This window comes from Dendrobates tinctorius, unplaced genomic scaffold (genome assembly GCF_039654945.1).
Source record: "Dendrobates tinctorius isolate UK_male_01 unplaced genomic scaffold, ASM3965494v1 ptg000163l, whole genome shotgun sequence".
NCBI classification, from domain to species: domain Eukaryota; kingdom Metazoa; phylum Chordata; class Amphibia; order Anura; family Dendrobatidae; genus Dendrobates; species Dendrobates tinctorius.
Window position 1 is genome coordinate 9,981,655 of NW_027361830.1, and position 24,551 is coordinate 10,006,205.

A 24,551-nucleotide genomic window follows, 5' to 3' on the forward strand; every position below is an offset into this window, starting at 1 on the left:
CATGGATCTTCCCTGGAGATTCTGTATAGGAGCTGGGCGGACATATGGGACTGGTTGGATATATTGGGGTGGATGTACAGCCAAATCCACAGGGGACAGCACTCCGCCTGATGTCACACTGTAAGAATGTGTCTGGGAATGTGGACTAATGAATCCAGTATATATATATTTGCCTGCTGCTGCCAGTGAGATGTTCTGCATTTAGTACTTGCATGTAAACTGATAGGCACTTTCTAGCAAATGCATCACAATTCCCATATGTGTGGACTCCCCTAATACACCACACCATACTGTTGGTAGCTTGAGCGTAGGCTATGATGTCAGTTTGGCGTAAACTAGTTCTAGCTGGTACAGGTGGACCACCGAACATGTTCTTCTGTAACATATATTCTGATTAACAATAACTCGATTGGTTCATTATGGCTTTGGGTGGCAATGGCCGTATACGATCTACATACAAACGCAGGACATGGACCGGACTTTTCTGTGTTTCTTAATAGGGTAACCCCTTTGGTTTAGTACATACAAAGTACAAATGTGTGTGTGCATCGTTAATATGTGCAAGATTTAACTCTTTTCATCATTTGACTATATGGAGTTACCTTTTCATGTATCAGCTTTACCATTCTAGTTGATCATTAAGTATTTGGTTTATCAGAGGGGGTGATTAACCGATATATTTTATTTGCTGCTGTCAAATGTTCAAATAATTAGCAAAATTGGCTGTAATGGCATTCATAATGTATGTATCCATCTCATGTCTTGGACCATTTTTGAAATGTTTACGTGAGCATATATATATATATATATATATATATATACGTTTACTCAGTTAAAGCTCTAACAAGAGAAAAAAATGGAACTACGCTTACACTAGAGAAAGTGGTGGTAAAGAAGACTTCTCTAGGGCAGGATATAGTCATGTACTACCCTATACAATGTGCACACTTTCTTTTTTTTTTTTAGGTGAAACGTTCACTTGCAGTCTTCTTTTCCTGCTGCTAAGTTGATGCCGTCTGCATATTGGCTTTTGACCGGGGGAAAATGGCTATATGTCAACACAGATTAATAAAACAAGTCCCAGCAATAGCAGATACACAGGGTATAAAAGTGTAGCAAGGACCGGGGTGTGTCGGTATAGGATAAATACATAGTGTGTGCAGTTTGGTTTATTCAAAGCTTTGTAACAGGCTTGTAATGGTGTGCTTGTTGGCCCGATAGCGATTATTTATTTATTATTATTACTATTCTCATTATTATACTTAATTGGCATTCTGGTTAATATAGTAGCGATTTATAGGCCTAGTACATTTCCTGATGTAGCAATTGTGATGTCCGTTACAGACCTCTGTTGTCAGACATTTATAGCTGCTTTCTCCATGGTGTCACTCTAAATGATCAGCACCACTGATCCAAGAAACACATTACAACTTGGATGAGATGACAGTGATGGCTTCTTTATTTCTAATGTGCATTGTGCAAGGTGTTTTGACTCCGAGAAGAGCAGACGCCGATCAAGAGGTTGGAGGTCAAGAGTAGGGTCTTACATGTAGTCGAGAGAGGAAGCGGAATATCAGCATCCTGTGTCATTATTATTATTGTGCATTTGTATAGCGCCATTTATTCCATGGCGCTTTACATGTGAAAAGGGGAAATATAGACAAGTATAGGCAATGTGGACAACAGAGTCTTGGCGGATAAGCAAAGGTCCTACTTTGTAATTTTAATATTTCTTGTCATTGTCCTCCTGTATCATCTGCTAATGTACAGCAGATACCTGTTTACATGAAGATTTAAAGGGAATCTGTCACCAGGTTTTTGCTGCCAAATCCGAGAGCATCATAATATAAGGACAGAGACCCTGATTCCAATGATGTATCACTTAGTTTATGGGGTGCTGCAGTAGTGCTACAAGTGTTTAGATCTAGCAGAGGTCAGAAAGCTGCCCCCACCCACTCCACAGATTTCTGTGTACATTGTCTATTGGCAGTGATCTGCTAATCAGTGCTGGGGGCGAAGTTGGACCAAGAACACGCGGGAATCAGTCCGGCAGTGATAACCTCCTGCTCATTTTATTGAAACATTGAAACAACAGGACACAGCCTAATAAGTGACACATCACTGAAATCCGTGTCTCAGCCCCTATTGCAAACTGCTCTCAGATTATATAGCAAAAACCTGCTGATGGATTCTCTTTAGGCTAGTTTCACATTAGTGTTTTTTAGCGCAGTGCTTCATGCGCAATAGAAACGCATGCAAAAAAACGCATCATGCGTTTTGCATGCATTTGCTTTTTTTTAGGTGCATGCGTTTAACCAGTTTTTAGCCATGTTAACTCTTAAAACGCATGCGATTTTAAACGCAGGCGTCCGCATGTTCATGCGCACATCTGCGCTCCCATAGACTGTAATTTGATTTTTTGCTCATTCCGTGCGCATGCGGTTTTTTTGACACAGGTTGGACGGACCAAAAATGCAACAGGTTGCGTCCGGCGCGCCTAGGCGCACACTACAAAAAAACACATGCGCACGAAAACGCATACAAATGCGTGCAAACGCTAGACCGTGCGCCCCCATGTTAAACATAGGCGAGCATGGCGCATGCGCATGGACGCGCACGATGCGCTGCGCTAAAAAACGGTAGTGTGAAACCATGACAATTTTTTGGTCATCATATATGATTTCTTCAACAACAATTTTTTTCTCAGAGATTGTAAACTTTTATTAGATCTTGTGATAAATTATAGGAAAAAATGTCCCAGCCTCTTAACCTCCTAATTAATTCCCACACATTTCTGGTCCATATTGAGTTTTTTTTTTATATTTAAATGCATGTATTAGGTGCTAGAAGCATTTTTGCTACAGAGGTTCATTAAAACATTTGCATGGTTTCCCCCATATATCCAATGTGTTGCACAGTCTACTGCTGGTTGTAGAGTGAATTAACTGAAACAGACTAAATGATGAGAGATTTTGTAACTCTTTATCTGTCTTTTCCTGATCTCCTCTCAAATGATTTATTCCCACATCAAATTTGAATGTGCAGTAAGACAAAAAGCCTGTAAAAGTCAATTGGTGCAACATTTTTAATCAAGCACCAATGGCAAAAAATCTTTTCAGCCCCAAATACATGCATTCAAGAGAAAAAAATGTCCCAACTAACATTCTATATTAATAAGTTTGTATGGAAAAACCCTTTATTACCTATCCTTAGGATTAGTGCTAGATACATGATCACAGGTGGGCAAACTGCTAGGAGGTTAAGCAATCCTCTGATGGGCGGGTGTGGGCGGAGAGGACTGTCTTGTACACTTCTATAGGACTGATGGACATAGTCCTTCCCTCAGTCCCATAGAAGTGAATGGAGTTGTAGTAACACTCATGCAGTCCCACTCCATTCACACAAGAGACTAGAGGACCCCCATTCTCAGGATTGGTGAGCTTCCCAGGGTCATACATTTGTTAATTTTTCTGTGGGTATGTGATAAAATATTTAGAGAGGTAATATCTTTAAAGGGAACCTGCCACCTGTTTGGCCGCTATAAGGGTACCGTTACACCTAGCGATGCACCAGCGATCCCGACTAGCGATATGACGCAGTCAGGATCGCTGGTGCATCGCTAGGTGGTCGCTAGTGAGCTGCCACACAGGCATATCTCACCAGCGACATCGCTGGGGACGGGGATCGCTACTTACCAGTCAGACATGGCGATCCTGCGTCCTCCCGCCCGGCTCCACGCGTCGCTCGTCGGCGCCGCAGGAAGTGGCCGACGAGGAATGGTCCAGGAGCTTCTCGCGCGATCAGCGATAACCAGCGGGGGAGCCGGTCGGAGATAAGTATCAGACACAGCGATATCGCTAGCAATATTGCTGCAACGTCACAAAATCGGTGACTTTACAGCGATATTGCTAGCGATATCGCAGTGTGTAACGGGGGCTTAAGATGTGGCCACCGCATTTCAGGGTTTATCTACAGCATTATATAATGCTGTACATAAGCCCCTGGTCCGACCCGAAAGATAAGAAAAATAACTTATTATACTCACCCGGGGGGCGATCCGATGCGGTCCGGTCCAATGGGTGTCGCAGGTCTGGGTCCGGCACCTCCCATCTTCTTTGCAATGCCGCCCTCCTGCTTCCTTCATGGCTCTCCAGCATCGCGCTCCTGCGCAGGCGTACTTCTCTGTCTTGTTGAGGGCAGGGCAAAGTACTGCAGTGCACAGGTGGCGGGAAAGGTCAGAGAGGCCCAACGCCTGCGCACTGCAGTACTTTACTCTGCCCTCAACAGGGCAAAGAAGTATGCCTGCGCAGAAGCGCAATGACGGGGAACGATGAAGCAAGTAGGAGGACGGCATCGCAAGAAGATGGGAGACTCCGAACCTGGACCTGTGACACCCATCGGAACGCCCCCCCCCCGGGTGAGTAAACATTATAGAATGCTGTAGAAAAGCCCTGAAAGGCAGCAGCCGCATCTTATAGTGGCCAAAACTGCTGACAGGTGCACTTTAAATCTTAGAAAAGACAGAATAGTAACTTCAAAATTCAGTAGTTTAGAGGATCAGTAGTCTTCAGACAGTTTTCTGTATTTTTGAAGGTTGTGCTCCCCTGCCTTCTGTTCCCCTTTCAGTAATCCTTAAGGGGCTTCATGTATAGATGCAGATACACAGCAGCCTGTCAATCACCGGTGAGAGGGATGGGATGAGGTGGGCGGAGCTCTTCCTGCATAAATGCAGTGAAATCATAACTATTCTAGTATTGTATCTCTCCCCAAAATACTAGGGTCTAAGAAGTAAGGTTTCTCCTTGCGGAGAGTGACATGCCAGCTGTGGCTTGTCAAGGTAAGGAGACTTATTCGCCGTGCAATGCTCCTCTGGGAAAATAATATGCAAATTTCCTCTTCAGAAAGAAAGAGGACTTTTACTCTACAGCGCCCAAAATACTATGCATTAATCTTCTCAGGTCTTCAAGGTCTATAAAATGCTGCCCTCCAATAGGGAACCATATTGAATGTGACAGGTCCCCTTTAACAAGTTGTACTGGTTAAATAGTGTATGACCTTTGAGAACAAAACTAAAAGTAATGCGCTATTCAGTATTTTCCCCTTCATATCTAAATGACATAGACAGACATGCATTGTCATGAGACAAGTAATAGCCACAATCTCAGCGGAAACCATCTAGATTGTTTAGTAACAATGTAGTCGTGCGTTAATAAATCCTATATGATACTACAGAGACTTTATCTTCTGTAGATTCCATAATGACCCATTTGTTCTCTGCAATTTAATGACTTGTTTTGCTCGTGACTTTACTGCACTCACAGGTAATTGTGTAGGAGACGTGGTAATTTGCTTAAGCATTCTTTACCAACAATATAGAAAGATCTCCATTTATTCAGAAAACTATAAAAATGAATAACGCCCCATAATATACATGAAAAAGAGCATTGGTTAAGCTCATTTTAGAAACTGTTCAGGATTTTTTTCAGAATTTTGATTTCCAAAGTTTCTACTGTGTAAAAGAATTTGGTTGCATGGGTTAAGATTCTGGGTAGTTTGACCCTTGCTGTGCTCCCAAACCAGCTTCTATTTGAACAGAACCTGATCTGCTGTACCAGCTGTGGCCTCTAAACTGTTTCACGGAGCTGGAGTGCTCTCTGCCAGAGCTGATATCATGTGGTCTGTGGGGATGCTGGGTATTGGATCCTCACCAAACTAATATTGATGACCTATTTTAAAGATAGGTTATCAAAATAATGAAAAACGCCTCTAAGGCCCCATAGCCATTTCAATTCAGCCAAACCTGCCAACAATCTAATCTAATTTTTATGGGGGACTCCCAACTCTTCCCATAAGACCATCATTGGGAAGTTTAAATTCGAATGCCAGATCCTTTTGTTCTTCTGCTATAAAAACTAGCATAGCTCTATGGTATTCATGGTTGCCATCAGGGCATTACTGCCCTTACTGGCGTATGGGCCCCGTTGAGGAGGGGGGCCCAGTCCAGACCCCAGGGGCAGTATTCAGCTGTTTGCCCAGTAAGGCTAGGTTCACATTAGCGTACCAGGGCTTTGCGGAGGGCTGCATACTTCCTCCATGAAGCTCCACCCACTTCCACACTTCTTCCGTTGAGGTCCGCCTGCTTCTGCATGCATCCTGCCTACCTAGCTTTAACATTGGGTATGCAGGACATGCTGATGTATGCAGATGCATTGTTTTGATGTGCCCACCGAACGCACGGGAACGCAACAAGTTGTGTTTTACACAGACGGTGGGCGCGTCAAAACGACTCATCTGCATACATCCGCATGTCCTGCGTACCCAATGGTCCACATGGGATTGCAAGGATTTAAAAGAAATTGTGACACAAATTCTGACAATCAGTTCTTGGACCATTACATCCATGTTCCTCATATAATACTGAAACTAATGCGACCTTTGAGTTTAGGGGGTTGTCTACCACTGGAGAACACCAAAATGCCTCACTGAAATAAAAAAGCACATGCTCATCGCCAGGTCCTGTGCTGTGTCTCTGGGCAGTCAAATGATATTTTGGCAGTTCTCATGGAACATAGCAGTCAGACAGAACTGTAAAGGCTCCAGCCCATCCACTACCTCTGATTGTCTGCAGCACTCACAGCACAGAGATGGCTGGAATGGAGATGATGGTCCAGGAGGTGGGTATGTATTATTTATTTTTTACATTTTGAGACCAGTTTACCATTTAAGAAGCAGTTGTTCTGTAGTCAACCACCCTTTGAAAGTTTAAGGCTGGTTTCAGATTTGCGCACACCAAAATCCTACTAGCGCACGGCCAGCGCACGGTCTGCGCACCCTATGCTAAAGATAGGGTGCGCAGATCGCATGCAGCCGTGTGCGATAGTAGGAAGCGATGACCGGATGGGGCGGGGCTTAGTGGCGCCGTGCGCTGCATGTAAAAAGCGCAAATCTGAAACCAGCCTAAGGTATACAATGGCAGACTTACTGTAAACATTACACCATCTTGAGAAGTGGGTAGAGGGGGTTCGATACTGAACTTTCTCCTGCCTTCTGACATATATAACCCTAGCATTTTCCTGCAGCCTTCACCAAGGCTCAGTACATAGAAATATTTCTGCTTCCACTGAGTTCAATTGAAATCCAAGTGCACTGTGCTCCGTCTAGTGGTGGCAGAATTCAGCCCGTTTTATCATGTGCCGGATAATAGGAAATGGGACCTATATAACCGAGGTTTATCAGTGTATAAATGCCAGTTGTCTCATGTATGAACATTATGATATTCCAAATTACTTTCATATTTATAAAGCAAAAACTCCAGTGCCACCTATAGGAAGTAGCAATCTTAGAAGTCAATGTTGATCCTTTAACGAGCCTTGTCACACAGCCAAACCAGATCTCACACTTTGCACTGACGAGGGGCAGTACTCCGAAACACAGTGTTTGCAAATTGAGATTCATGTGACTAGGCTCGTTAAAGTGTTCTGCATTGGCTTCTAGGATTGCTACTTCCTATAGATGGCACTAGAGTTCTAGACTTTGTTCTATTTAGAAATGTATTAGAAAAGGTGCAGAGCAGTGTTTTTAGCCAAACCCAGATTCATCAATAGGGTGTGGGCTCTTTTGAAGAATCTGTTGTTCGCCGCTCAGTTATGGGAATACTAGCATTTTCCAACAGTATCAACAGAACTGTCCTCTTTTAGATCTAAAGGAAAAAATTCAGATGATCATAATAGGGTTTTCCATTTTTGGAACTTTTTTTTTAACAGAATAATATGTATCGCAACAATTTGTCAATGTTCCTACACCAGCAAACCTCTGCTGGTTTCCACTTCTTGCTGCAGAAATCTTGTCCTGGCACAGGAACAAGGAGTAACCATTAACTGTCTGAGGTGAGTAACCTCTGATTTTTAAAGGGAATCTATCAGCATGTTTTAATATGTAATCTGAGAGCAGCATGATGTAGTGGGTGAGAGCCTGAATTCAGCAATTTGTCACTTAATGGACTGTTTCAATATAATCTGTGTTATTAGCAGGAGATTATCATTCCAGGACTAGATGTCTTGTGCCTCCTCGTCACCTGCTCTTCATAACTCCGCCCCACCAATGATTAGCTCCTTTTTACAGTGTACACAGAAAGCTGCCAATCAGTAGTATGGGCGGGGTTATACAAAGCTCAGCACTGCTAGATCTGCAGCACAGAAAACAGTGGCTGCATCAACATGATAGAATGCAGACCAGCAAGTGACATATCGCTGGGATCAGTGTCTCCACCCCTACATCAGACATAACAAAATCCTTCTGACACTTTCCCTTTAAATAACATTCTGAACATTAAAAAAGGCCCATACTGAGTTTTGTTTTAGGGCATTATTATAAACATGTATGCCTCTAAATGGTAATCTACACAAATATATAAATCCAGATTGATGTGATGTTGGTGCAGGATAAGTGAAATAATTTTTTTGCCTTGTCAGCACTTAGTTTTTTTTTTAGTTACAGTACTTTTCGACAATTTTTATACAATATGAATAAAGGAGAGAAGGAGCTACATAAAGATGCTTGCTTTCTTCAAAGAAATGATGGTGCAGTACACTCTGCTGTTCTTGATGAGAGGAAGGTAATGCAGAGGGAAAATTGTGTGTCCTGATGCCATATCTTCAAAGATATACTTTATCTGTCAAGATATACTTCCTCAAAGTGTTTCATCTCTTTGTTTTACTGTCATAAATAATACATCATGGTTTGAAGAATTTTCGCATTGCTTAATCCTTCTGTTTAGTCTACTGTGATATTTTCTTAGAAGCAGAGGTGCAACTTGAAGCTCCGGTACTCCAGTGCTAAAACTCTAACTGGAATGGCTCTGAGCTTGCTTCATGAAATTTAGAATATTTGTGTCTTTGCATAAATCCTCTAACACTCCATGATCCATGTACTTCAAATACAACTAGCTTTACTAGTTTAGCTATGTCTCTGGCATCTAGAAATGCCCCTTAGAGGGGTTGTCCCACTAGAGACAGTCCATTTTGAAATCTGGAAATCTACTGATTTCCAATCTTGCTCCTCTTACCTCCAGCCAAAGCTGAAATTTGCTGGGGATAATGGCTGCAAGGAATATGTAGTGTTGGCTATGTTCGGACAGTGGCATTTTTCACTGCAGATATCAGTTCAAAGAAGGAATGGGGGAGTCACACACGTCGCGCTTTGCAAAGGGTAAAATTCCCACCTGCAGCATACAGTGGGTACGGAAAGTATTCAGACCCCTTTAAATTTTTCACTCTTTGTTTCATTGCAATCATTTGGTAAATTAAAAAAATTTAATTTTTTTCTTATTCATGTACACTTTGCAACCCATCTTGCCTGAAAAAAAACAGAAATGTATACATTTTTGCAAACTTATTAAAAAAAAAAGCTGAAATATCACATGGTCATAAGTTTTCAGACCCTTTGCTCAGCATTGAGTAGAAGCACCCTTTTGAGCTAATACAGCCATGAGTCTTCTTGGGAATGATGCAACATGTTTTTCACACCTGGATTTAGGGATCCTCTGCCATTCTTCCCTGCAGATCCTCTCCAGTTCCATCAGATTGGATGGTGAACGTTGGTGGACAGCCATTTTCAAGTCTCTCCAGAGATGATCAACTGGATTTAGGTGAGGGCTCTGGCTGGACCAGTCAAGAATGGTCACAGAGATGTAATGAAGCCACTCCTTTGTTATTTTAGCTGTGTTCTTAGGGTCATTGTCTTGTTGGAAGGTGAACCTTCGGCCAAGTCTGAGGTCCAGAGGACTCTGGAAGAGGATTTCATCCAGGATATCTCTGTACTTGGCCGCATTCATGTTTTCTCCAGTTGCAACCAGCGTCCTGTCCCTGCAGCTGAATAACACGCCCATAGCTTGATGCTGCCAAAACCATGTTTCACTGTTGGGATTGTATTGGGCAGGTGATGAGCAGTGCCTGGTTTTCATCACACATACCGCTTAGAATTATCACCAAAAAGTTCTATGTTCATCTCATCAGACCAGAGAATCTTATTTCTCATAGTCTGGGAGTCCTTCATTTATTTTTTAGCAAACTCTATGTGGGCTTTCATATGTCTGGCACTGAGGAGAGGCTTCCGTCGGGCCACTCTGCCATAAAGGCCCAACTGGTGGAGGGCTGCAATGATAGTTGACTTTGTGGAACTTTCTCCTATCTCCCTACTGCATCTGTGGAGCTCAGCCACAGTGATCTTGGGGTTCTTTATCTCTCTATCCAAGGCTCTTCTCCCACGATTGCTCAGTTTGGCTGTATGGCCAGGTCTAGGAAAACTTCTGGTGGTCCCAAACTTCTTCCGTTTAAGGATTATGGAGGCCACTGTAGTCTTAGGAACCTTGAGTACTGCAGAAATTCTCTTGTAACCTTGGCCAGATCTGTGCCTTGGCACAATTTTGTCTCTGAGCTCCTTGACCCGTTCCTTTGGTCTCATGATTCTCATTTGGTCTGATGCACTGTGAGCTGTGAGGTCTTATGTAAACAAGTGTGTGCCTTTACAAATCAAGTCCTATCAGTTTAATTAAACACAGCTGGACTCCAGTGATAAAGTAGAACCATCTCAAGGGGGATCACAAGGAAATGGACAACATGTGACTTAAATATGAGTGTCTGAGCAAAGGGTCTGAATACTTATGTGATATTTCATTTTTTCTTTTTTAATAAATTTGCAAAAATTTCTACATTTCTGTTTTTTTTCAGTCAAGATGGGGTACAGAGTTTTCCTTAATGAGAAAAAAAATGAACTTTTTTGAATTTACCAAATGGCTGCAATGAAACAAAGAGTGAAAAATGTAAAGGGGTTTGAATACTTTCTGTACACACTGTAAACTGACAATCTGTGGCTCTTAAAGGGAAGCTATCATTAGAATTAAATATATTTTAATAAAACTTTTGCCACTGTTTTTTTTTTACATATCACAATCACAAAATTTACAAATAGAAATCTTGCAATTTTTACACTGGTCACTGGCGCATTTTTTGATTCATGCTTCCTGTTGTTTCAAGAGACAACACATGTACATAACCAATACCCTCAATACAAAACATAGGGTCGAAGTATCTGGTACCTGACATGATAATGAGCTTATGCAAAGTTCATTGTAAGGAGAGGGAAAGCGGAGTCAGCATTAACATCAATTATTATATATGGTGCGTGTGTTATCTGCTGCTGTGTATAAATGAGGTGCTACATGCCATAGTAATACACCTTTGATAACAAGGAGCCTTGATGAAGAATGTTCCTGGAAGGAAATACGAGTCTAAAAAAACCTCAGTAATCAGTGAAAAACTTTCAGAATTACTAACTTTTTTTTTATTATGATGATGATGATGATTGAAACTAACCACACAGCTTTGTCGGAGATGGAGCGGCTATAAAAAAAATGTTTTCTTTAGATCTTTTCCTCTGTTGGACCCCCTCCCCCCCCAATTTTTTTTTATTGTAATATGCAAATGAGGATGCTTAGTGCACTTATAGTGTAGATAAACAGAGAACCACTTACCGTATTTAGATTATCGTCGCTTCTTCCAAGTTCATAATTAGCACTGTCTGAAGATAAACCTACAAAATGTGCACATTATAACTGTGCAAAAGAGAACACACGCATCACTCTCTCCTCTCTGCTGACATTCGCATTACACAGCTGTACCCAAAGAATACAAGTAGCGAGGAGAGTGTGAAGTTTGCACTCGCTCCTGCATTGAAGCAATAGCAGGGGAGATGAGTGATCACCTCAGTGAAGAGAGAGTGATGTGTGTGCTTTCTCCTGCACAGGGGCAGTGCGTACATAATGCAGGTTTGTGTTCTTCTGACAACGCTATCAAGCAACATAGAATGAATGGTGGAAATCTAAAGTAAGTAGAATGGTGCAAAAAATCCTTTAGCTACTCCAAAGGTGCACAGAGCACCCCCATTTGCATATTAGAATAGTTATTTCGCAGGAATGTAGGTACAAATTTAACATATACTGCAGAAAATCATGCACCCCAGAGCCCAGTGTGAGTCCCTCAGCATCTTTATAATCAATGGCCCTGTCAGCGCAAATGCCAGAATTCCATTTTGTGGGAATTCAGACAAAATCACCGACAGAGCCTATGAAGAATGAACATGGGGGCAAAGACTGTGAACATGGTGTTATACAAAAGTTGTAATACCCCTACTTATTGCACTGTGCAGGTGTATGTTGCCCCTTTTTGCTTCAATTGTAAAAGCAAAAACAAAGTATACAGTCTGGTATATATTTTTGTAGACACCCACTTTGTAGGAAAGTGCAATCTACTTTACGTTCCTTTACAGTAAAAAAAAGAAAAAAAGAAAAGGAGATCGGTGTAATTGAAGCCAGAATGACACTTTTGACCATGTGGACCCCTTTGGATATGCTTCAAGTGTGTGCTGATAGCTTGTCCCATCATATACGGTATGTTTCAGGGCTCGGACTCAGTCTATGTAGAGCCTTACAGAAATCCGAATGCTGTTGGCCAAATTTACGTGTTTTCAAATATCCATGTGCTGAAGAATTTCCTGTAGCATTCCAAGCATATTTAGAGTGTATATATTTTTAGGACGGCAGGTCCGCAGACCATAAATACAGTATGTATTCATTTGTGCTCGCTTGCATGATCTGTGGATGGAAGGAGCTAACAAATGTGGGTTATTAAAAACTATTTTGGTTCACAGTAATATTCAGATTTCTTTGCTTTTTATCCTGTTGCAAAATGTATTTGTTCAGATCTGATTTTGTCATATCAAGCAGAACCAGTTTTTCAGCAGCTTGCAGTCCAAAAAAATAAGTAGAATAATTTAAATGATCTTTTCCTAGAAAGATGGGAACAACTAGGTGCTTTCCATGGAATTTAGTTTATACAAATTTATAAAATGCTTTAGAAAAAAAACTTTGGAAAACTTTGAAATATTATAGTTGGACCACACAGATGATACACAAGTTGGATTAGTATTAGATAACCATACTATTTAGGCTGTGTGCACATGTTGCATTTTTTTGCGTTTTTCCACTGCAGAATCGCTGCAAAAAACGCAAAAAAACGCATCCAATGCAATCCAATGGGATTCCGCAATGCTGTGCTAATGCTGTGGAGTTTTCCGCTGCGGAATCGCATAGCGGAAGAATCCGCAACATGCCTGTGATGTTGTCACATCTGTTGTTTGTAGGCTGTTGCCCTTGTTTGCATTCTTTGCCTAGTAACAGTGATGTAGGGGAGAGGAGGAGTCGGGGGCAGGGACGTGAAGAGGAAGGAGGAAGTAAGGAATAAAAAAAAAGCACGGCCTAGCAGCCAAGCACCAGCACATCAGTGTTACGTCTCTGAATTCTTTATCGCCGACATCACGACACTACAACTGGCGACGAGGAAGCGTTCATTTATCAGCCACAGGTATTTCAGTCCCACGAACAGTCTACAAGGCTATCAGCACTCACTATGGCTTGTCTACCCGCATTTCCTGCTTTTGATGTGCATCAGTCCCAAGCAAACCTGGCAGTATCTTGGGATAAATGGCTAAAGCGATTCGAGATATTTCTGCAAGCCATGAATGTCTCTGATGATACCCGGAAAAAAGCCATGCTATTACACTACGCAGGGGAGCAGGTTTACGATATATTCACTACTCTGCCGAATACAGGGGAGGACAAGGACTATGAGCTCAGCAAAGCTGCGTTAAGCAAGCACTTCTCCCCTCACAGAAATCCGGCATTTGAAATTTTTAAGTTCAGGCAGTCAAAGCAGTCGCCAACAGAAAGCATGGCTGAGTATCATGTCCGGCTACGACACCTTGCGGTGCACTGTGAATTTGCGGAGGTAGACAAAGAAATCCAAATGCAGATCGTACAAGGATGTATTTCCTCCAAGTTAAGGAGACAAGCACTCAGAGACCCCACCATGACGTTAGCGAAGTTGCTAGATACAGCGCGTATAAATGATGCTGCAGACAAACAAGCTAAACTGATAGAGAACATCGAGCATGAGCCAGACGAGACATCTTCTATAGCAAAGCTTACACAGAAACCAAATGTGCCTCGCACGCAGGCAGCCACATGTTACAACTGCGGTGGATCGTATCCTCACCAGAATGTCTGCCCAGCAAAGGGAGGAACTTGTCATAATTGCGGAAAGCAAAATCATTTTGCAAAGGTGTGTAGATCCAAGCCACAATCTCCTCATACCACCGCACAACCTAGGTCACCGAAGATCCAAACACTGCAGATTAATGACGAGTCCCACAGCACCTATTTATTCTCCGTGACGGAAGAGGGATCTAATACTGTGCACGCAGTTACTAATCCAAAACGAGTAATCCTAGTGAATGGCAATCCAATAGAAGCCCTGGTGGACACGGGGGCATCAGTCAACGTCATCAGTCATACAGTCTACAACCAGCTCCTAAACAAACCTACTCTACAAAGTACTAACATAAAGATTTTTCCTTATGGCTCAGCAGCTGCACTGCCCCTGTGCGGAAAATTTCAGTCAGAAGTAGCAGCTGAAGGAAAGTCCATCACTGACACCTTCTATGTGGTAGAATGCTCTGCGGACACACTTCTCAGCTGTACCAGTGCAATATCTCTGGGCCTTGTGAACCTTGTCAACAGCATTACAGGTCCTTCGGCCCACCACATTATGCAGAAGTACCCTATCTCTTTAAAGGCCTAGGTAAGCTAAAGGATGTTCAAATAAAATTGCATATAGATCCGTCAGTACAGCCCTCTATTCAGCCCCACAGGCACATTCCATTCCATGTCCGCAAGCTTGTGGAGCAAGAACTGCAAGACCTGGAGGCGTCCGATGTCGTCGAACGCGTTGAAGGCCCGACCCCCTGGGTTTCACCAATCGTTGTTGCACCTAAACCGAAGCAGCCAGGTAAAATCCGACTATGTGTGGATATGCGCCACGCCAATCGGGCGATCCAAAGAGAAAGGCACATCACGCCCACTATTGATGACATTCTCGCAGACCTGAATGGAGCGAAGGTATTTTCAAAAATTGACCTAAACTCAGGCTATCATCAACTTGAATTGCATCCAGACTCCAGGTACATTACAACTTTTAGCACGCATGTGGGCCTGCGCAGATTTAAGAGATCGAACTTTGGCATCTCATCGGCCGCAGAAATTTTTCAGAATATCGTCAGCCAGGTTCTGTCTGGCATTGCAGGAGTCCTCAACGTCAGTGATGACATTCTCATTTATGGCACAACCCAAGAGGAACATGACAATCGCCTAGAACAAGTATTTCAAAGACTCCAAGCCTGCAATCTCACTGTCAATCCGTCAAAATGTGAATTTAACCAAAAATCATTAACTTTTTTTTGGATACATATTTTCTGAACAAGGAGTTTCAGCTGACCCACAGAAAGTGGCTGCCATAAAATCGGCTAGCCCACCGCAAAATGTGTCAGATGTTCGCAGCTTCCTAGGACTTGTCACATACTGTGGGCGATTTATACCTGACCTAGCCACTGTTTCTGAACCTCTGCGAAAGCTCACAAAGAAAGACTCTCCGTGGACATGGGGCACTGAGCAGCAAGCAGCTTTTGACGCATTGAAAACCAACCTAACCAGCGACACTGTCATGGCCTATTTTGACCCATCAAAACCCACACAGCTACTGGTGGATGCTAGTGCAGTAGGCCTAGGGGCAATTCTCACACAAGTGTCTAGCGCAGGCGACATATCCACAATCTCATATGCCAGCAAGACACTAACGGATACAGAGCAGCGATATTCACAAACTGAGAGAGAAGCCCTGGCAGTTGTGTGGGGGTGCCTTCATTTCCATTTATACCTTTTTGGACATCAATTCACAGTGATAACTGACCACAAGCCACTCGTCCCAATTTTCAATAAGCCCTCTTCAAAGCCTCCCCCGTGTCTTGAACGCTGGTTGCTCCGCTTACAGAACTATCATCTCCAGTTGAGATACGAGGCGGGAGCTGGAAATCCCGCAGACTATTTCTCGAGACACCCAGCACCACAGCCCACCACAGACGACATCCCCGCGACGATTCTGGCGGAGGAGCATGTCAACTTTGTCGTCGCCCATTCGGTACCGAAAGCTATGACCATACAGGAAATTAAGCAAGCGCTGGATGCCGATCACCAACTTCAATTTGTGATAGAGACGGTTCGGTCTAAGAACTGGAGCAGTTTTCTCGCTGAGGCCTGCCTTCACCCTACTGATCAAGATGGGTACCTGGAGGTTTTCTTTAACGCGAGACATTCACTATCAGTATCAGACTCAAATATGCTCTTAAGAGATAATCACCTGGTGATACCTCAGAAACTTCAGAGCAGGGTACTGGATCTGGCGCATGAATCTCATCAAGGGGTCATGAAAACGAAGCAGCTACTGCGGGAGAAAGTGTGGTTTCCCGGACTTGACAAAAAGGTGGAGGCACTCGTTGAAACATGCATACCGTGCCAAGCCACTACAGTTGCCCATAGACGTGCACCATTACAAATTACACCCCTGCCAGCCGGCCCATGGATAGCTGTTAGCATCGATTTCTGCAGTCTACCGGATAGCTCCTATCTGCTGGTGATCATGGATGACTTTTCAAGGTTTCCAGTCATCGAACATGTTTCTACAACCTCGGCCAAGGCTGTTTTACCAAAATTAGACAAGATCTTCTCAGCATATGGCATACCGGAGATCGTGAAATCTGACAATGGACCGCCTTTTAATAGCACAGACTTTCAGTCCTTCGCAACCTACCTGGGTTTCACTCACCGGAAAATAACTCCTTGCTGGCCTCAGGCCAACGGTGAAGTCGAACGATTCATGCAATCGCTCAACAAGACCCTAAGGATTGCTACCATGGAGCACAAGGACTTACAGCAAGAGTTGAACGCATTCCTCAGACAGTACAGGGCTACACCCCACTCTACAACGGGAATACCACCTGCAACGGCACTGTTCAACAGGCCCTTACGGGTCAAACTTCCAAGCATTCCAGCAATTTCCGTCCAGACCCCGATTTCTATTAATGACTCCATATCAAAGGAAAAGATGAAACGGTATGCAGATAAGCGCAACCATCGAGGCAGACAGCCGGCAATACAGGTGGGCGATTGGGTCCTGGCACAAAGGTTAAAAGCGACTAGCAAGTTTGCGTCACCGTACTATCCGGAACCCTTTCAAGTTATAGGTGTTAAGGGCACCATGGTTACTGCCCGGAATCAAAGTCGTCAGGTCACACGAAATGTGTCCCACTTTAAAAAACTCCGGGGCCACGTCCCAAAAACCACGCCTATTGAGGATGCGGAGAGCGACGACTTCCTGCCAGAGACTGGAGATGCCGTAAGCCTAACAGGGGATGTCTCCGAGGATACTCAGGGCTTATCTGGTGATGGGCCGTCTCACCGCTATCCGACTAGGACCTATCGCAGACCACCTGCCCACCTTACAGACTGTGTTCTGCAGTGAGACTTAATGTTTGAACGACAATATTCTTCAAATGTTTCAGTTTTTTTTGTTGTGAGAAAAGAAGAGGTGTGATGTTGTCACATCTGTTGTTTGTAGGCTGTTGCCCTTGTTTGCATTCTTTGCCTAGCAACAGTGATGTAGGGGAGAGGAGGAGTCGGGGGCAGGGACGTGGAGAGGAAGGAGGAAGTAAGGAATAAAAAAAAAGCACGGCCTAGCAGCCAAGCACAAGCACATCAGTGTACGTCTCTGAATTCTTTATCGCCGACATCACGACACTACAATGCCCATTCTTTTTGCGGAATTGCTGCGATTCCGCACCCATCAGAATACATTGATCCGCTTACTTTCCGCATGTGGCTATGCCCACCATGCGCAAAATAAGCAGATCATGTGCAGATGGTACCCAGAGTCTGGAGGAGAGGAGACTGTCCTCCAGGCCCTGGGTACCACAATCCTGTAAAAAATAGAATAAAAATAATAAAGAGATATACTCACCTTCCGGCGGCCCCCAGAGTCCTTCCCGCCTCTCACCACGCTCCCGGCATCTTCCGGTCCCAGTAATGCTTTGCGCAAATGACCACGATGACGTCGCGCTTTCTCCAGTGTGATGTCATCTCAGGTCCTTTGCGCAAAGCATTACTGGGATCGGAAGATGCCGGGAGCGCCACAGAGCAGATCGGGGGCCGTCGGAAGGTGAGAATAACAATATTTTTTATTATTTTAACATCCTACCTATAACATTCCAAGCGATGCTAATCGCTTGGAATGCACAAGCATTCTGCAAGCGAAAAACGCTTGCAAAATGCTTGTTTTCCGTGGGAAAAATGCATGCGAATTCGCATGCGTTTTACCCACAGCGGGAGTGCGGAAATGTTGCGGAAATTTCCGCAGCATTTCTGCAACGTGGGTACATAGCCTTAGGGTTACAGTGGCATGTAAAATTTTGGGCACCCCTGGGCAAAATTGGAGACAATTGCAGAAGTTTGCTCTTGAGGAGTGGGCCAAAATACCTGTTGAGAGGTGCAGAAGTCTCATTGACAGTTACAGGAATCATTTGATTGCAGTGATTGCCTCAAATGGTTGTGCATCAAAATATTAAGTTAAGGTTACCATCGTTTCTGACCAGGCCTATTTCATAAGTTATTTTTTTAAAATTTTTGTGGAAGCATGGCTGGAAAGCAATGTCTAACTTTCATTTGTTCATTTTCATAGATTTTTTATTTATTATTACTTTTGTCAGATTCAAGCTATTTCTGTCACCATTGAGGGTTTTTCTGTCATTAACGAGGGGTACCAACCATTTTGACCACGTGTGCACATATTTTTCTTTTTCATTTTTAAAATTGCAAAAATTTATCTTTTACATTTTAAAAATTGCAAAAAGGAAAATGAGCTCAGAAAGCTTTGACTAAGGTTTCTGACCTTAATTAGCCTACCTAGGGTTATGGCTTGTTCACTATCATTATTAGAAAAGGCCAGGTGGTGCAAATTTCCCAGCTTTATAAAAACCCAACCTCCTCTAATCTTATGGCAAAAATCTGCAGCTGCCTAACACTCTGAATATGACGGAGGCCCACGAAGTAGGAGAAGGCTATAAGAAGATAGCAAAGCTGTCATGATCCATGCTGGATTATGACAGATAAATGCACTAGTAACCTTTTTTTTTCTCTAAGCTGTGTGCTTAAAGATAGTTCTGCCCCCGGTGGCCATTAGACCATATGACCCATTGCACTGTGGTGGTTTCAGTTCTAGTTTTGCCCCCGGTGGCCGTTAGGGTCATTGCACTCTGGTTTCTTCAGTTTAGTGCGCGTGATTATGAAGCAGGTGTGATTGCTGGCTCTTACCTATAAAAGAGTGTCAGGTGTTGCAATCACTGTTGGTGATATTGCTCATTTCCAACCAAGTCTGGTGGAGGAAGGAACTACAGAGAGGAGTTCTTTGCAGCTCAGGAGAGCTCTGGTGTAAAGTCTGGTGAATGAAGGAATTACAGATAGGTGTTCCTTGCAGCTCTGACAAAGCTTGGAGAAGTAGCAGTGATTCTGGAGGAAATCTGCATTCTGGTGGTGGACTCTGTTGCTGGGAGCAAGAGCAACAGAGCAAAGCTAAGTGGTGTTATCCCTGTTTGTGACTTCCCTTATGTGTGTTTCAGTGCAGTGGTGGGAATAGTTTCTGCACCGTCCATTTCACTAGAAAGGGCTAGGTGCAGGGCGAGCTAGGGTTCTTAGGTTCCAGGTCAGCAACAGGTGCGGAGCCTGTGTAGGGACTGTTAAGAATGTAGAGACTGGCTCAGGGGAGTGCAGGAGGTCTCCACGTCCCCGTTCCCTATCGCAGGGCCCTCCATTGTATCGGTTTCCCTGGTGTTTCCCGTTATTATTTAAATTTGCCCTGCTGGAGTCGGTTATCCGGCTGCACGTTATATTATTTAAATTTGCCCTACTGGAGGCGGTGTATCCAGGGTCACGTGTGTGAGAGAAATTCGCCCTGCTGGAGGCGGTGTGTCCAGCCACACGTTGACCATCACAAAAGCATTTTCAAGTTGCCTTGCAGAAATATGGCCTTCATGGATCAGTCACTAGAGCAAAACCTCTCCTACATACTCACGATAAAATTCAGTACCAGAAAAATATAAAACACTATCTAAATAAGCCTGATGCATTTTGGAAAACAAGTCCTGTTTACCTATGAGGTAAAATAGAAATGTTTGGCCACAATGATCAAAGGTGTGTGTGGAGAAAAAAAATTTCAGGAAAAAAACCTCTCTACAAGCATAAAGCTTGGGACGGATCAATCATGCTTTGGGGTTGTGGTGCAGCCAATAGCACAGGGAGCATTTCACTGTTATAGGGATCCGAGAAGTATCGTTTCTTCTTGTGGAGAGTGACATGTTAAGCATGCGGAGATGAGGAGACTTAAAGCTGCAATGCTTCTCTGGGAAATATACAAATTGTCTCTTCAGAGAGGAAGAGGACTAGAACTCTAGTGCCACCTATGTGACAAGGCTCGTTAAAGGGTCGACATTGACTTTTAGGATTGCTCCTTCCAATAGGTGGCATTAGAGTTCTAGTCCTCTTCCTCTCTGAAGAGACAATTTGCACTGTTAGAGGGAAAAATGAATTTAATGAAATTTCAGTCAATTCAGGATGAAAACATAACACCATCGCTAAAAAAGCTGAAAATAATATGGCTTCTACAAATGGATAATGATTCTAAACACATATCAAAATCCACTAAAGACTACCTTAAAAGGCGCAAGCTGAAGGTTTTACAATGGCCCTCACAGTCCCCTGATCTGAGCATCATTGAAAATATGTGGCTGTGTGGGGAGGAGGATTCCCAGACAGTGAATGGGCAGGTACCCAGGGGACCGCCATCAGGGTTCCTGAGGGAACGATGCTGGGAGGACAGTAAAAGGAAAGACTTGACTGAAGATGTCAGGGAAACGGGGCGGGGCAAGCTTAAAAGGAGCAGGGGGCGCGCTGAAGTGGCAGTTGACAGAGAGCCGGACAACAGACAGGGAGCCGTGTGAAAGAGAGAGGACCGATGGAGCGGACGGTGTGTTTTGGAGAGATCGGGAGGGGTCTGTGAGGGGAAAATTACAGACTTACTGACAATTGACACGTGAGAGATTGGCACTGGCGGCCGCTCCCCGCATAAGCCTCTCCCGCTGCTTCCCACCCTATTGTGACAAGGCCGCTACCTCAAGTGACCGCTGCGACGCAAGATCATTCCGTTACAGCATCCAGGGCACTACCCCCCTGCCTTCCCCCACAGCTGCGGCCCTGTCATCACCGGCCCCAAGGGGCGCCACCCTGCGACAGGCGTCCGTAGAGGCCGCCGTCCGGTTTGCTGAGGGACTCTGGGCCGAGATTGGTGAGCGGTTAGATTTATAGACTGCATCACTATCGCGCCCCTCAACAGCATCGTTCCTTCCGGGCCTGTTGCGCTCCACCGGCATAATTTCTTCTGGGCCTCTTGCACCCCACCGGCATCGTTTCTTCAGGGCCTGTTGCGCCCCAACAGCATCATTTCTTCAGGGCCTGTTGCGCCCCACCGGCATCGTTTCTTCAGGGCCTGTTGCGCCCACCGGCATAATTTCTTCAGGGCCTGGTGTGCCCCACCGGCACCGTTTCTTCATGGCCTGTTGCGCCCCACTGGCATCATTTCTTCAGGGCCTGTTGCACCCCACCAGCACCGTTTCTCCAGGGCCTGTTGTGCCCCACCAGCATCGTTTCTTCAGGGCCTGTTGCGCCCACCGGCATAATTTCTTCATAGCCTATTGCGTCCCACTGGCACCGTTTCGTCAGGGCCTGTTGTGCCCCACCAGCATCGTTTCTTCAGGGCCTATTGCGGGCCACCGGTACAGTCTCTTCAGGGCCCAACGAGCCCAAACCTTCTCGGAAGATCGAGGCATCAAGGCAGCTGCATCAACGACCTCTAAGCGGCTGCATCTTCAATCCCGAGCGGCACATGGACGGATAAGTGGACGTTAGAAATAAGTGTACTAGTTTGGCCATATTCTGGCCTCTGACACCCGGACTAGCCGGATTACTCCCAGTTACACAGAAAGTATTGTTTATCTTATTGAGTCCATGCAAGGACAGATTGTTACCCTGTTTTGCCCACTCAGCCTAGCCCCAGTGGCTTCAATTTATAAAAGTTTATTACACAAATCATACCTTGTCTCGTGTCTCATCACTGCATCCTGAGAACCTGTTAGAACCCTACCCTTGAGCACAGACAGTGGTGCCCAAGATCAGGGTAGAGCTGTAAACTCTACCAATGATGAGGGTCCCCATACCAGCATATCATTGGGGGCCATGCTGAACAACCTGCCTAGATTTTACGGCTCCAATACTATAGAGCTGGACAGAGCGGATGCGGGGGCTCTTTCGGATGCACCCATTGACCCCTGATCTGGAGGCCGAGGTGGCACTCATGGCACTGGACTGGGAGGCGTGTAGGTCAGTGATGTTGAAACCTCCGGGACACCGCAACACGTTTGAAAAAGTGTTACAGATAGTAGAACAGACCCATGGGGACCCTACTAATGTGGGAGAGTTAAGAACCCGTTTGTTTAGTCAGATGCAAGTAGAGGGGGAGACGATCACAGAGTATATGAATGTCCTCCAAGAATTGCATACAGCTATAGAAAGAAAGGACGGGTGTTGTGAGTTCATTTTCCCCTTTGTCACTGAGGTCTTGTGAACTCCCTATTCTGGTAAAGGAAGGTAATGAGCCTGATTATCAGGCACCTGAGTCTAATGAGGATGACTGGCTGAGTGGAGTCACGGACTGGATATAAGGCAGCCGACGCCCTTCTGCCCTGCGGGTGATTTCTCTGTGGACTTCTAGGACACCAGTCTGATTCCTGCTCTCCTAAAGCTAAGTTTTTTGCTTTGCCTGTTGCATTTGTGTTTTGTTTTTGTTTTCCTTGCTTTTCTGGATTCTGCCATTCCCTGCTGGGGTGAGCTGAATCTCCTTTTGCCTGTTGCTCTGTCTTCAGAATATTCCTGAGTACTGACATAGCTTTTTGAAGCCTAGCGTCTTCAGGGCGTTTTTCTCTGTCAGTCTGTTGGCTCTTATTTTCATAGGGTTTTTCACGGATTGCAGACAGCAGCCTTCCTGTCCTTTCCTATGTAGTTAGCTTGGGCCCCGTCTTTGCTCAGTCTATCTTTCTGTCTGTGTTAGTGTTTTCATCTTGCTTCACCGTCATTATATGTTGGGAGCTGCCTATTGCTTTGGGGTCTGCTCTGGGGCAGTTTAGATTTCCCCTTTCTTTCTTTAGGCCTATTTAATTCTCCGGCTGTGATCGAGGGGTCTAGGGCATCGTAGGAACCCCCCACGGCTACTGCTAGTTGTGTTGATAAGTTCAGGGGTCTGCAATCCGATAGCTGACAACTTCTCTGGTTTTCTGGACTTAGCTAGCATTTATGTTTTTGCCTCCTACGGTGACTCAATCATAACAGAATCACCCGCCATACCGCAGATCCTAGGGTACTCAATAGCAGGAAAGAATTGTGCCAAAAAAAAAGGTGTGTGTATATTCTTTCCTCTATATCTCTGAGGCCGTAGGGGGAATTTTTTTTTCTCTCAATGGAGATAAAGCAATTGTCTGATCGTGTGGAGCAGCTCGCTGCGGAAGTGCGGGGAATTTCTGCCTACCTTGCTCATTCGCATGCTGTTGAACCAAAGATCCCTACACCTGATGTATTTTTTGGGGATCGATCTAAATTTTTGAGTTTCAAAAATAATTGTAAATTTTTTTGCCTTGAAGCCTAACTCGTCAGGGAGCTCCGCGCAGCATGTTAAAATCGTCATCTCTTTGCTGCATGGCGATCCCCAGGATTGGGCGTTTTCTTTGAAACCAGATGATCCTATTCTGACTAATGTGAACGCATTTTTTCAAGCTTTGGGGTTGTTGTATGACGAACCTAATGCTATTGATCAGGCTGAAAAGACCCTGTTGGCATTGAACCAGGGTCGAGATTCTGCAGAGTTGTACTGTCAAAAGTTCCGAAAGTGGGCGGTCCTTACTACCTGGAATGATAATGCCTTGGCTGCTCTCTTTCGGAAGGGTTTGTCAGAAGCCGTAAAAGATACTATGGTGGGATTTCCTGTTCCCTCTGGTTCTGGACGATTCTATGTCATTAGCCATTCAGGTTGGTCGGCGTTTGCGTGAACGCGGGATTGCACGAGAGGTGTTGCCACCGGTTGAACAGACGTCTGAACCTATGCAATGTGATAGAGTTTTGTCTAAGGCGCAACGTCAGGAGTTAAGAAGCTGTGTTTTTTTTGTGGAGATGCCTCGCATATTATTTCTGTTTGTCCTAAACGAGAGAAACGCTTTGCACACACGTTTTCTGTTGGTGGTGTTCAACCTAAGTTTCTTCTGGCAATTACTCTGATCTGCTCCCTGTCCACATTTTCCGCCAAGGCTTTTGTGGATTCGGGAGCAGCGCTAAACCTAATGGACTTGGATTTTGCTAAACGTTGTGGATTTCCGATGACACCTCTGCAGACGCCTATCCCTTTGAGGGGGATTGATGCTACTCCTTTGGCTAAAAATAAACCTCAGTTTTGGACCCA

General features: G+C 44.4%; 1 protein-coding gene across 3 annotated transcripts in view; it reads left to right on the forward strand.

The window, feature by feature from the left end:
• Window positions 1–24,551, forward strand: part of RNF152 (ring finger protein 152) — a 55,818-nt gene that overhangs the window by 1,038 nt on the left and 30,229 nt on the right. The window contains exon 2 of one of the 3 annotated variants that reach the window (XM_073550195.1): window positions 12,325–12,445. The exons of the other annotated variants lie outside the window; for them this stretch is intronic. The gene's annotated coding sequence lies outside the window, so the exon portion shown is untranslated. The remainder of the gene's footprint in view (window positions 1–12,324; window positions 12,446–24,551) is intronic. 3 annotated transcript variants of the gene reach the window in all.